The sequence below is a fragment of the Bos indicus genome, chromosome 5 (assembly GCF_029378745.1).
Source record: "Bos indicus isolate NIAB-ARS_2022 breed Sahiwal x Tharparkar chromosome 5, NIAB-ARS_B.indTharparkar_mat_pri_1.0, whole genome shotgun sequence".
Classification (NCBI taxonomy): Eukaryota; Metazoa; Chordata; class Mammalia; order Artiodactyla; family Bovidae; genus Bos; species Bos indicus.
This window is the reverse complement of record NC_091764.1, coordinates 77,493,270-77,506,981: the sequence shown is the minus strand read 5'-3', so window position 1 is coordinate 77,506,981 and position 13,712 is coordinate 77,493,270.

Here is a 13,712-nt window from a genome sequence, read left to right as displayed (position 1 = left end):
ACTGCAAGGAGATCCAACCAGTCCATTCTGAAGGAGATCAGCCCTGGGATTTCTTTGGAAGGAATGATGCTAAAGCTGAAACTCCAGTACTTTGGCCACCTCATGCAAAGAGTTGACTCATTGGAAAAGACTCTGATGCTGGGAAGGATTGGGGGCAGGAGGAGAAGGGGACGACAGAGGATGAGATGGCTGGATGGCATCACTGACTCGATGGACATGAGTCTGAGTGAACTCCGGGAGTTGGTGATGGACAGGGAGGCCTGGCGTGCTGCGATTCATGGGGTTGCAAAGAGTCAGACACGACTGAGTGATTGATCTGATCTTATCTCTAATATCAACTTTCCTTCTAAATAAATCAAAGGGGAAAAATTATTTACCTCATGAAATCTAATGACACTGGAAATATGGGCTCTTATTATAATAAGCTATCCTATATGTAAGAAATGGAGAAAATAACAATATATAATAATTTTTTCCTATTTCTGATAAGGTAATAACAGTGGAAACCTATAGAAATGGTTATCTGTGAAAGAGCAAAGGGTTGGTGGAGGGGAACCAGTGGGGAGCCAGATTTCTCAGTAGGTGAATACCTTTTTATTTTGTGTTCCTATTTCAACCACAGAAATATAGCATCTATCCAAAAATGAAAAAAATAAAATAGCTCAAACTTGCCACAATGAAGCCAGAAATTAAAATTAACATGAATTCTAGAGAATTGTTCTAAAGCAGGCTCTGTCAGTAAAAATATTTTAAATGCATGGGTTTTTGTGCAAATTTTCATTCTGGCACATACTTACCAACTCTGAGACTTTGCAAAGTTACTTCACATCTACAAGGCTCAATTGTCTCATTTTTAAAGAGTATAAAACTGTCTACCTGGTAAGGTTATTGCAAAAATTAAGTTAGACAACACACATGACATCTTCCAAACAGTATCTAGCCTTTGGTTTTATTGGAAATAATAATAATATTTCCAACAGAACAGTACCTAGGCTACTGGAGTCCCATATGGATGAAATCCATTCATTCACTTATACATACGTTAATTCAGCAAATATCTATTGAGAGTCTATCATATCAGATACTGCTCCAGGAGCGTCAGATACAGTAGAGAACAAAACAAAGAAGGTTCATGCCTTTTTGAAGTTTGTATCATCTATGTGGCATTGATGAGGGAGATAAATAAGTCCCAGCAAACATAATATTAATAAGTATGGAAATACCAAAGTGTGTCAGTGAGACTGTTATGGAAAAATAAAAAAGTAGAACAGGGAAAAGCGATTGTGCTGGGTTGGAGTGGGTAAAAAGTCAAATAGATTAGAATATTAAATGGTGTGGTCAGGCCTTATTAAAAAGAAGAGTAAATAAGATAAAAATCATCCTGTTTATACCCTGATTGCTTCACTTTTAAAAATTATTAAATTACATAGGTTTAAAATAACTCATAAAGTTGTTTTTCAGTATATAGTCAGAGATTAAGCTATTCTTTCTTCCAGTGCGTAATCCCAACTCTATCCTCCTTGCATGACACTTTCATCCAAATTTTCTGTAAAATCAAGGGCATCTTGTAAAATACATTCTCTCAAACTTTCTTCCTAGTACAAAGGTAAGAGAGATAATACTGTCTTACTAAGATTTGCATTTGCCTGTTGCTGAGTGTTACCATTTTACTTAGATTTGGATAGATCCAGAATTCAAGCATGGCTATTTTAGTAGAATTGACAGAAAGTAATACGCATTTAAACTCAGCCTTCTGTCATGAATAGTTGTCCTAATTCTGGGTTACTTTATTAGAAAATAAAGGCCACATTACTAAATATATTTATGTAATATGGAAAGGACCTCATCAAATTACATGCCTAGATAAGTATGCATACTTAACAAATATCAAAGATGAAAATAAAATCCAACTGATGAAAATAACTACTTATTAAAAGTGTTCATTACCTCATGTGAAGTATTCTTTAATGTCACTTCTTGCCAGCAGATGCAAAAGGAAAGCAGACCTGTATACAAGTATAATTATGATAATGTGATTTTAATTACATACATCAAACCAGTCAAAGGTTGTCTTTTTAAAGTGTGCTTCAAAGTCCCTGGTGGTCCAGTGGTTAAGAATCTGCCTGCCAACGTAGAAGACACCACTTCAATCCCCGGTCCAAGAAGGTCCCACATGCTGCAGGGCAACTCGGCCAGTGTGCCACAACTACTGAGCCCGCACCCTTGAGCCTGTGAGCTACAACTACTGGGCCAGAGTGCAGCAGCTGCTGAAGCGCACAGCCCTAGAGCCTATGCCATGCAGCAAGAGAGTAGCTTCCACTTGCCACAACTGCAGAAAGTCTGCGTCCAGGAACAAAGATCCAGCACAGTCAGAAATAAATAAAAAAATTTTTTTTAAAGTGTGCTTTATCTGGAAAATAGTTGTTCTTTGGACTGGATGATCGCAGTCTACCATTATTTGTAATATCATTTGATTTCCACATCTAATGATTGACAGGAAAAGCAAGATTTTTCTGAAATATTCCTTAGAAACATTCTTATTGGATGTTGAATGCTCCAAATTCCATATTTGCATATATTGTGCACATTCCAACATAATTTCTATATATTTTTAAAAAATAGACACCTTACATTTAAAGGTGTTGATTGACAACTTAATATTTTCTTGTTCAATGTACTTCATTAGAACTTTGAAGATGAGATCAGGTCAGGAAAATGGTGTAACTTAATGTTTCTTCTATTTTTGAAATTATAACTAAATGAGCTCCAGTGATATAGATTCTTCTCCTATATTCTCTTGATAATAACTTTTTAGGAACATTAAAACTGCAGTTTTCTCTTATAAACAATTTAGCTACTAAAAATTGATGGCAGTTAGTAGATAAACATTTATTGACTGTATACTACAGGCATCAGTAGGTAGAATCTCAAAGATTTAAGATTAGGATTGAGCAAAATTATAACAACTACTAAACATGAAAAACCAGAATATGTGCTGAAATAACTGCATTCTCCTATCATTTGCAACCTTACACTGAACAATATTGATGCTTTTAGAGCAGTCCTATTATTTAGGATATATGACAGAATCATAATACCCTTATAATATGTACCAGAATACATCTGATAAAGTTTGAAGACAAGCACAGAAAGTCCATGACTGCATCTATTTTCAGATGGAAAAACCTTCCATATGAGTATTCTAAGATACAAATTATTCAAGAACTGATTGTGTTCTTAAATATTCTCTAATTAGCAAAGACACAGGGTGATAATCCTCTGGGTAAGTGATGATCATACCAGTGAGGCTGAGGCTGTGGAGGCAGTGTCAGCTTTTTAAGTTGAAGGTCATTTATCCACAGCCCAGGCTTGCTCATTCATATTTGTCCCTGGTAGAACTTCTCTTTGTCTGGATGGGAGTTTCATCTCTCACAGCCAGGAAGTATGGGAAAACCTGCTGTGTTCAGGATGAAAACACTCATTTCATTTAAATCAGGTTATTTTCCTTCAGAATGGTCATTGATGAGTTTCTGCCAACCCTATTCATTTATTTCCCAAGTGTTTGTTTCTATTTTCCCAGTAATAAAAGCATGCTTATTATAGCAAATTTGGAAAATGTGGAAAAGTAGAGAGACACCAATAAAGTTCACCCACAATCTTTTCTCAGTGAAAACTGCTGTTAACATTTTGGTGCCTTTCCGTGAAATCACACTGAATACATAATTCTGAATCCTGAAATTTTCTCGTAACATTTTTATGGTGATCTTCCCCCTAGTTTATCAAAAGTTTTCAACTACATTATTATTTTTAAAATTTGTATTTATTTTGGCCATACTGTGATGCACAAGGGATAATTCTCTGACTGGGGATTAAACCTGTGTCCCTACAGTAGAAGCACATAGTCTTAACCACTGAACTGCCAGGCAAGTCCACAACTACATTATTTTTAAGACTGGCATAATATTCTATGGGATGGATAAGCCATGCTTTTTTTTTTTTTAAAAGAAACATCTCCTATTAATCTTTTTATATTTATATACTTTTAAAATATTTTATAAAATATAAATGATTTTTTATATTCTTTTTAAAGCAGAAGTATCTCCTATTATTGGATATTTAAGTTACTTCTAGACTCTTACTACTTCAAATAATTACACCATTAAAACCTTTATACAGAAATTGTCATCTAAATTTCTGACTACTTTCAGACCATTTCTTTAGGAGGAATACTGTTAATGGTCATGAATTTTTTCCTTACATGCATTTTTCTTCAGTAAATTTCAGTGAGCATTTTACTATGCGGAAGTCATTGTACAAGATGCTACAGAGTATATGAATTAGATGAACTGCCATGAAGGAACTTACAATCTAGAACGGAAACTCAGAGGAAGGTATCCTAGGTGGCGTTTGTGGTAAAGAACCCACCACCTACCAATGCAGGAGACATAAGAGATGCAGGCTTGATCCCTGGGTGGGGAAGATCACCTGGAGGAGAGCATGGCCACCCACTCCAGTATTCTTGCCTGGAGAATCCCTAGACAGAAGAGCCTGGTGGGCTACAGTTCATAGGGTTGCAAAGAGTTTGACACAACTCAAGAGACTTAGCACACACATATACATAAGAATAATATATGGTGGCAGGTGATACAGTCCATGAATAAAAGTTTTGCTTTGTGCTTTAAGGGCTTCCCTGGTGGCTCAGAGGGTAAAGCATCTTCCTGCAATGCAGGAGAACCTGGGTTTGATCCCTGGGTCAGGAAGATCCCCTGGAGAAGGAAATGGCAACCCACTCCAGTACCCTTGCCTGGAAAATCCCATGGACAGAGAAGCTTGGTAGACTACAGTCCATGGGATCGCAAAGAGTCGGACACAACTGAGCGACTTCACTTTGTGCTTTGAGACTCAAAAAGTAGGAGTTTGTTTTCACATGACAAACTGAAAATCATTCACATGAAAATGTTTATTCCTTTTTAAAAATTTTTTTCTGATTGCTCCTATTCTCATTATTATGTTTATCATATATCTATTTGTGTCTACTTTAGAAAAGGCCTCTATTGGAAGTACTGCATAAATAATATCAATGATTTCAAATTTATACTTTGTTTTCATGGGAAATTTTAGGATGTCTTGAATATGGTTATTTTGTATTCTAATGATTCAGAGCTATGTGGGCTACTGCAAATGCTTATAGAGGTGTCAGCCTTGTAATAAAGCAAAGGTGACATTGGAGAAAGATGTAAATTTACAATTGTAGATTGGCATTGCAGTCTTACATGTATGTCACTTTCTGTTGACATTGTTATGGGATGTACAAAGGCAGAGCTTAAATTATAGTTTTTGATAATAGTTTGATCATTTTTCAAAATCAAATGAAACTTTTTTACGTAGGTTTCTTATTTCCATCTACATCAAGAGTCAACAAACTTTCTCTATAAAGGACCAGGTAGTAAATATTTTCAACTTTGCTGTTTATCTGGTCTCTGTCCAAACTACTCAATGCCATTGCTGTGGTGTAAAAGCAGGTATAAACTCTTGATGGGTTTCAATGAAACTTTATTTTAAAAATTAGTATTTTATATAATTCGTATATATTATGGAATATTCTTCCTCTGATTTTTCTCTATTTAAAAAAAAAAAACAATTGTTAGAGGATTTCCCTGGTGGTCCAATGGTTAAGACTTTGTGCTTCCACAGTATGGGGTTTAGGTTCAATTCCTGGTGGGGGAACTAAGATCCTGGATGCTGGGCAGTGGAGTCAAAACAAAAGGAAAACAAGGCTAAAAAACCATTGTTAGTTCATGGGCCATAGAAAAAACTGTGGGCTAGGTTTGGTCCACAGGTCACAGTTTGTTGACCTCTTATCTAGATCAGTTCAGTTCAGTCACTCGGTTATGTCTGACTCTTTGCAACCCCATGAATCGCAGCACGCCAGGCCTCCCTGTCCACCACCAACTCCTGGAGTTCACTCAGACTCACGTCCATCGAGTTGGTAATGCCATCCAGCCATCTCATCCTCTGTCATCCCCTTCTCCTCCTGCCCCCAATCCTTCCCAGCATCAGGGTCTTTTCCAATGAGTCAACTCTTCGCAAGAGGTGGCCAAAGGACTGGAGTTTCAGCCTCAGCATCAGTCCTTCCAAAGAAATCCCAGGGCTGATCTCCTTCAGAATGGACTGGTTGGATCTCCTTGCAGTCCAAGGGACTCTCAAGAGTCTTCTCCAACACCACATCTCAAAAGCATCAATTCTTCAGCACTCAACCTTCTTCACAGTCCAACTCTCACATCCATACATGACCACAGGGAAAACCATAGCCTTGACTAGACGGACCTTTGTTGGCAAAGTAATGTCTCTGCTTTTCAATATGCTATCTAGGTTGGACATAACTTTCCTTCCAAGGAGTAAGCGTCTTTTAATTTCATGGCTGCAGTCACCATCTGCAGTGATTTTGGAGCCCCCCCAAAATAAAGTCTGACACTGTTTCCACATCTATTTCCCATGAAGTGATGGGACCGGATGCCATGATCTTCGTTTTCTGAATGTTGAGCTTTAAGCCAACTTTTTCACTCTCCACTTTCACTTTCATCAAGAGTCTTTTGAGTTCCTCCTCACTTTGTGCCATAAGGGTAGTGTCATCTGTATATCTGAGGTTATTGATATTTCTCCCAGCAATCTTGATTCCAGCTTGTGTTTCTTCCAGTCAAGCGTTTCTCATGATGTACTCTGCATATAAGTTAAATAAGCAGGGTGACAATATACAGTCTTGACGTACTCCTTTTCCTATTTGGAACCAGTCTGTTGTTCCATGTCCAGTTCTAACTGTTGCTTCCTGCCCTGCATACAGATTTCTCAAGAGGCAGGTCAGGTGGTCTGGTATTCCCATCTCTTTCAAATCTTACTCAAAGACAACAAATGGATATGTATAAATCCTAAAATGAAACCTTTCCAAGTAATAATAATAAAATCATTAAGTGTAAGGCTTTGCAATGTTATAACTTCAAGTGCTTTTCTTTCTTTCTTTTTTTGGATGCAAAAAAAAGTGAGGCATGTGGGATCTTAGTTCCCACACAGGGACCAAACCCATGATCCCCTGCACTGAAAGTGTGAAGTCTTAACCACAGGACCACTGGGGAAGTCCCTCAAGTCCTTTTCTTAAAATTTAGATAAACTATTTTTTTCCTGTATCAGTACAGAAAGTCCTCTACATATAAATGCGTTCCTTTCCCAGAACATGTTCCTAAGTCCAATTTGTTTGTAAGTCCAACAAAGTTATCCTAGGTACTCAACTGATACAATCGGTTATGTAGTACTGTACTGTATTAGGTTTATAATACTTTTCACACAAATAATACATAAAAAGTAAATACAAATTAATATTTAAAATCTTACAGTACAGTACCTTGAAAAGTACAGTAGGAGAGTACAACAGCTGGCATACAAGGGCTGGCATCAAGTGAACAGGCAAGAAGAGTTACTGACTGGAGAAGGAAGAGGGGTGGGAGATGGTAGAGCTGAAGAATCATCAGCAATAGGAAATGGAGGGCAGGTTGCAGTTTCTCTCATGCCTAATGTTGATGGCACAGGCTCTGGTTCCTTGCTGGATTCAGTTCTATGTGCCCTCTTATAAAAATGATCCAGTGATGTCTAGATAGTAGCTCTTTTTTTTTTTCTCATCACAGATGATGTGGTACAACAGAATTGCATTTGAACAAGTGCCAGAGCCTTTGTGTACCACTGTACATTCCAGTCTTGTGCCTCAATAACTACCAGTGCCTTCTCAAATAAAGAAAACCCCCTTACCATTTTTTCATGTATCTCTTAGGTTCTTCAGTTAATTCTTCCTGTTGTCTCTCTTCATCCTTTCTCTGGGCCTCCAATTCCATCAGGTCTTCATCACTATGGTACATGCCTTCATTAATAATTTCCTAAAGAGTTTCTTGAAATTCCTGGGCACCTCCCATATCTGCACTCGCTGCCTCACAACTTACTTTTACGTTGTGAAGGTTGGCTCTAGCCTCAAACCTATAAACCAGTCATGCATGCGCTCATGCTAAGTAGCTTCAGATGTGTCTGACTCTTTGCAACCCTATGGACTGTAGGCCACCATGCTCCTCTGCCCATGGGATCCTCCTCCAGGGGATCTTCTGACTCAGGGATTATGAAACTAGTCATGGATAGCATTAAAATGTGTGCCCTCTGATTCTTTGCTGTGTTTCTTCAAGTCTTCATAAAGGCTTTTAGCTTTCTCTTGAATCAGGAATAAACTGAGTGGGACTTGACACCAATGCTGATCCTACATCCATACTCTGAGAAGTTACTCCATTTCCTCCATCATTTTTCCATGTGTCTTTGATATTATTATTGTTGACATCATTGGCACTGTTGACTTTACATGTTCCATACTCTTGTCCTTGTTCTTTAGAATTGTGCCGATGGTTGAATATTCGTGTTGTAAGAATGTAAGCCTCTACCATCTTTTCGCCTTGCTCCCTTCAATTATTTTCACTTTTGTCTCCATTGTTATTGCTTGGTGCTTCTTATCAATACCAGCAACATCACCATTGCTTTTACACTTGCGTCCAGACATTCTGGACTTGAAATAAAGTACTACTGTATTCTATACAGTACCAAGCAGTAAAGTACACAAAAGCATGACTACTTGTAAAGAACACATGCACATGACAATGTACACCAGACAGTAATTGTGACTGGACATGCAAATGCACAATGCATCTTTGAAAGTTCAAAAGCTGAATTTTGAATGTATGTTTTGGCTATAAGTAACCAAAAAACCTGACTGACAACTAGGACAGTTTATTTTGTCACTTATTAAGGATTCAATAAGTAGGAAGTTTCAGGGCTGATTCAGTAGCATATTAAATTTAGCAATGCCCAGGATTCTTTCCATCATCCTGTTCTGCCACCCTCAACAGATTGGTATCATCTTCCCTCTGGGTCACCAGATGGCTACCGTAGTTCAGGACTTACTCTGTAGCTGTACAAAACCACATCTAAAATCAAGAGGAGTAGGGAGAAGGTGGAGAAGGCAATGGCACCCCACTCCAGTACTCTTGCCTGGAAAATCCCATGGATGGAGGAGCCTGGTGGGCTGCAGTCCTTGGGGTAGTGATGAGTCGGACATGACTGAGCGACTTCTTTCACTTTTCACTTTCCTGCATTGGAGAAGAAATGGCAACCCACTCCAGTGTTCTTGCCTGGAGAATCCCAGGGACTGTGGAGCCTGGTGGGCTGCCATCTATGGGGTTGCACAGAATTGGACATGACTAAAGTGACTTAGCAGCAGCAGCAAGGAGAAGGTAGATATGGAGTGGGTTCCTTTTAATAAGTTCTCTTATTGAGGAAGAAAATCCTTTCCAGAAATCCACAGCCTATTTCCACTCTAAACTCAGAACCATATCATATGCTCCTCCTAACTCAACACTTGGCAAAGAAAATTGCCTGACCCTATCCAGTTTTTTATGAAGAAGCACAACCTATCAGACCACATTGATATTAACATTTGAATGAAACTGGGTTTTGTTAACAAGGAAAGGTGGGGATGGCAGTTGAGCAAACAACAAAGAGTATTTGCCACGTTCTTATAATTTGTAATTAATTTTTAAAGCGATGTATTTAAGGTGTATAAAACCAAATAGAAAAAAAGAACACACATTATCGAATGAGACGTGGTTTTTATGACGCTATAATAAATTTTCTAACTTCTTTATATCAGTTGTGTTCAGTTCAGTCATTCAGTTGTGTCCAACTCTTTGCAACCCCATGGACTGCAGCATGCCAGGCTTCCCTGTCCATAACCAACTGATGGAGCTGGCGAAAACTCATGTCCATCGAGTCGGTGATGCCATCCAACCATCTCATCTTTTGTCATCCCCTCCTCCTCCTGCCCACAATCTTTCTCAGCATCAGGGTCTTTTCAGTGAGTCAGTTCTTCACATCAGGTGGCCAAAGTATTGGAGTTTCAGTTTCAATATCAGTCTTTCCAATGAATACTTGGGATTGATTTCCTTTAGGATTGAGTGGTTGGATCTCCTTGCAGTCCAAAGGACTCTCAAGAGTCTTCTCCAACACCACAGTTCAAAAGCATCAATTCTTTGACACTCAGCTTTCTTTATAGTTAAACTCTCACATCCATACATGACTACTGGAAAAACCATAGCTTTGACTACACACACCTTTGTCAGCAAAGTAATGTCTCTAATTTTTTAATAAACTGTCTAGGCTGGTCATAGCTTTTCTTTCAAGGAGCAAGCGGCTTTTTATTTCATGGCTGCAGTCACCATCTGCAGTGATTTTGGAGCTCAAAAAAATAAAGTCTGTCACTGTTTCCATTGTTTCCCCATCTATTTGCCATGAAGTGAAGAGATTAAATTGTGAAGTGAAAGTCACTCAGTTGTGTCCGACTCTTTGTGACCCCATGGACTATACAGTCCATGGAATTCTTCAGGCCAGAATATTGGAGTGGGTAGCCTTTTCTTTCTCCAGAGGATCTTCCCAATTCAGGGACTGAACCCAGGTCTCTTGCATTGCAGGCGGATTCTGTATCAGCTGAGCCACAAGGGAAGCCCAGAGATTAAATTAAGATATTATAAATTATGCATATACATAAACAATTGAAATCTCAACTTGGACCAACTCAAAATATCATACTGTTTAGTAAGTTTCTATTAAAATAAATACATCATCTTCAATTAGGTCTTCTTGAAATTATCTTCTGTATCGTGAACAACAAAAACAAAAAACAAGGAGAATCATTCATCAACCAGATATAAAAGGGTTAAGTCACAACTCACTGCAGTTGGCTACCAACCCTATTCCCTGAGATGAAATCAGGATGAAAAAACAGGATGAGCACTATGTGCTGAGGATAACAGGCCTTTAAATAGTTAGATGTACATCTCAGAAAGAATTTAAATTACTGGGGATTCTTGCATCTTTTCATACATAGAAAAGCCCTAAAATCATTACCTTAAGATAGCTCTTCTTGGTAACTACTATAATCTTTTACCAAGATGTATGCATGACTATGGGCTTCCCTGGTGGCTCAGACTGTAAAGAATCTGCCTGCAATGCAGGGGACAGGGTTGGATTGCTGGGTCAGGAAGATCCCCTGGAGAAGAGAATGGCAACCCACTCCAGTATTTTTGCCTAGAGAATTCCATGGACAGAAGAGCCTGGTGGGCTACAGTCCATGGGGTTGCAAAGAGACACGATTGTGCAACTCACACACACACACACACGACTACATGTATATCCTAGGCAAAAAATTCATAAATATAAACTGGCTCCTCTCCAACCTCTTCAGAGAAGTTTACTCAGTTATTGACAGACTGTCTCCTGGGCTATAGTCTTCAGTAAGACTCTGAATAAAACTTGAAACTCTTAAAATTCATTGTTGTTCAGTTGCCCAGCCATACCCGACTCTTTGCAACCCCATGTACTGCAGCATGCCAGGCCTCCCTGTCCCTCATCATCTGCTGAAGTTTGCCCAAGTTCATGTCCATTGCATTGGTGATGCCATCCAGCCATCTCATCCTCTGACACCCTCTTCTCCTTCTGCCTTCAGTCTTTCCCAGTGTTTCATACTGTGGGTTTTTCTTTAAGTCAACAATTTTTCAGCCCCTAATACTACTACATAAAGTCAGTATAATTCATGCCTTTTAGTGACCTTTATTGCTTTAATGATATTTATATAAATTCCTACTCTGACAGCATCAAATAACTAATAAATTTATAATTCATTTACTGAGGAAATAACACAATTTACTATTAAAGCAAGAGAAATATTTTTCTTTCTCTAGGCCACAGGACTGGAAAAGGTCAGTTTTCATTCCAATCCCAAAGAAAGGCAATGCCAAAGAATGCTCAAACTACCGCACAATTGCACTCATCTCACACGCTAGTAAAGTAATGCTCAAAATTCTCCAAGCCAGGCTTCAGCTATAATACATGAACGATGAACTTCCAGATGTTTAAGCTGGTTTTAGAAAAGGCAGAGGAAACAGAGATCAAATTGCCAACATCAGCTGGATCATCGAAAAAGCAAGAGAGTTCCAGAAAAACATCTATTTCTGCTTTATTGACTATGCTAAAGCCTTTGACTGTGTGGATCACAAGAAACTGTGGAAACTTCTGAAAGAGATGGGACTATCAGACCACCTGATCTGCCTCTTGAGAAACCTATATGCAGGTCAGGAAGCAACAGTTAGAACTGGACATGGAACAACAGACTGGTTCCAAATGGGAAAAGGAGTATGTCAAGGCTGTATATTGTCACCCTATTTATTTAATTTATATGCAGAGTACATCATGACAAATGCTGGGCTGGAAGAAGCACAAGCTGGAATCAAGATTGCCGGGAGAACTATCAATAACCTCAGATATGCAGATGATACCACCCTTATGGCAGAAAGTGAAGAGGAACTAAAGAGCCTCTTGATGAAAGTGAAAGAGGAGAGGGAAAAAGTTGGCTTAAAGCTCAACATTCAGAAAATGAAGATCATGGCATCTGGTTCCATTATTTCATGACAAATAGATGGGGAAACAGTGTCAGACTTTATTTTGGGGGGCTCCAAAATCACTGCACATGGTGATTTCAGCCATGAAATTAAAAGACGCTTACTCCTTGGAAGGAAAGTTATGACCAACCTAGATGGCATATTCAAAAGCAGAGACATTATCTTGCCAACAAAGGTCCGTCTAGTCAAGGCTATGGTTTTTCCAGTAGTCATTTATGGATGTGAGAATTGGACTGTGAAGAAACCTGAGCGCCGAAGAACTGATGCTTTTGAACTGTGGTGTTGGAGAAGACTCTTGAGAGTCCCTTGGACTGCTGTGATTCATGGGGTCACAAAGAGTCAGACACGACTGAGTGACTGAACTGAACTGAATTGAGTGAGATTAAAATGAGTGAATCTGCTATAAAGTATTGATTTCTCTTAAATTCTAGTTTTGGAAGTGATGTTCTGCCAACAGCTGAAATTGCTTATTGATTTATATTTTTTCTCTTGAGTGTTCCTTTTTGGTTTTATCTTATTTATTAGGGACTAGACAAATTTGAGACTGGTTATGTTAAAATTAAATCAAATGTTTGTTTAAAACATTTTAATTAGAATTAAGAGACATAATATATACATAATTTTTGCTACACTAGAACATATAAAGATAATATTTAAGGAACGTGGATTAGTTTAGTCTTCTTATGCATTTTGCTAGTCTGATTTTGTGTTAATTCACAGCAAAGGGGTGATTCTGGGCTGCCAGCTCCTCTCCATATAGTGGCTCCACCATGGTTGAGGGCTCAGGTTCCCGCACTGGCCCCTTTGCATTCTTTGCAGTTGGAGAAGATGTCCAGTGTGCTAAAGTCAGGCCTGAAGGTGATACACATTACTTTTGCCCACAAAACTTTTTTAAGAATTTAGTTAGGTGGCTCCACCTAACCGTAAGGGAAGATTCAAATCAGTCTCTTTGTGTGCCTCAGGAAAAAGATAGATGATTTAGTCAGCATTCAGCAGTGTCTCAGTCACGGAGACATGGAGTATAAGGAACTATGTACTGCATGCATCTCTGTATTTCAGGACCCAGCACAGTTCTCATTCAATATATGGTAATGAATTATATTGCACTTTCTGTTGGCTATATAAACAAATAAAATAGCACATAAGGACTATATCATCATTTATAATGATTTTCAAAAA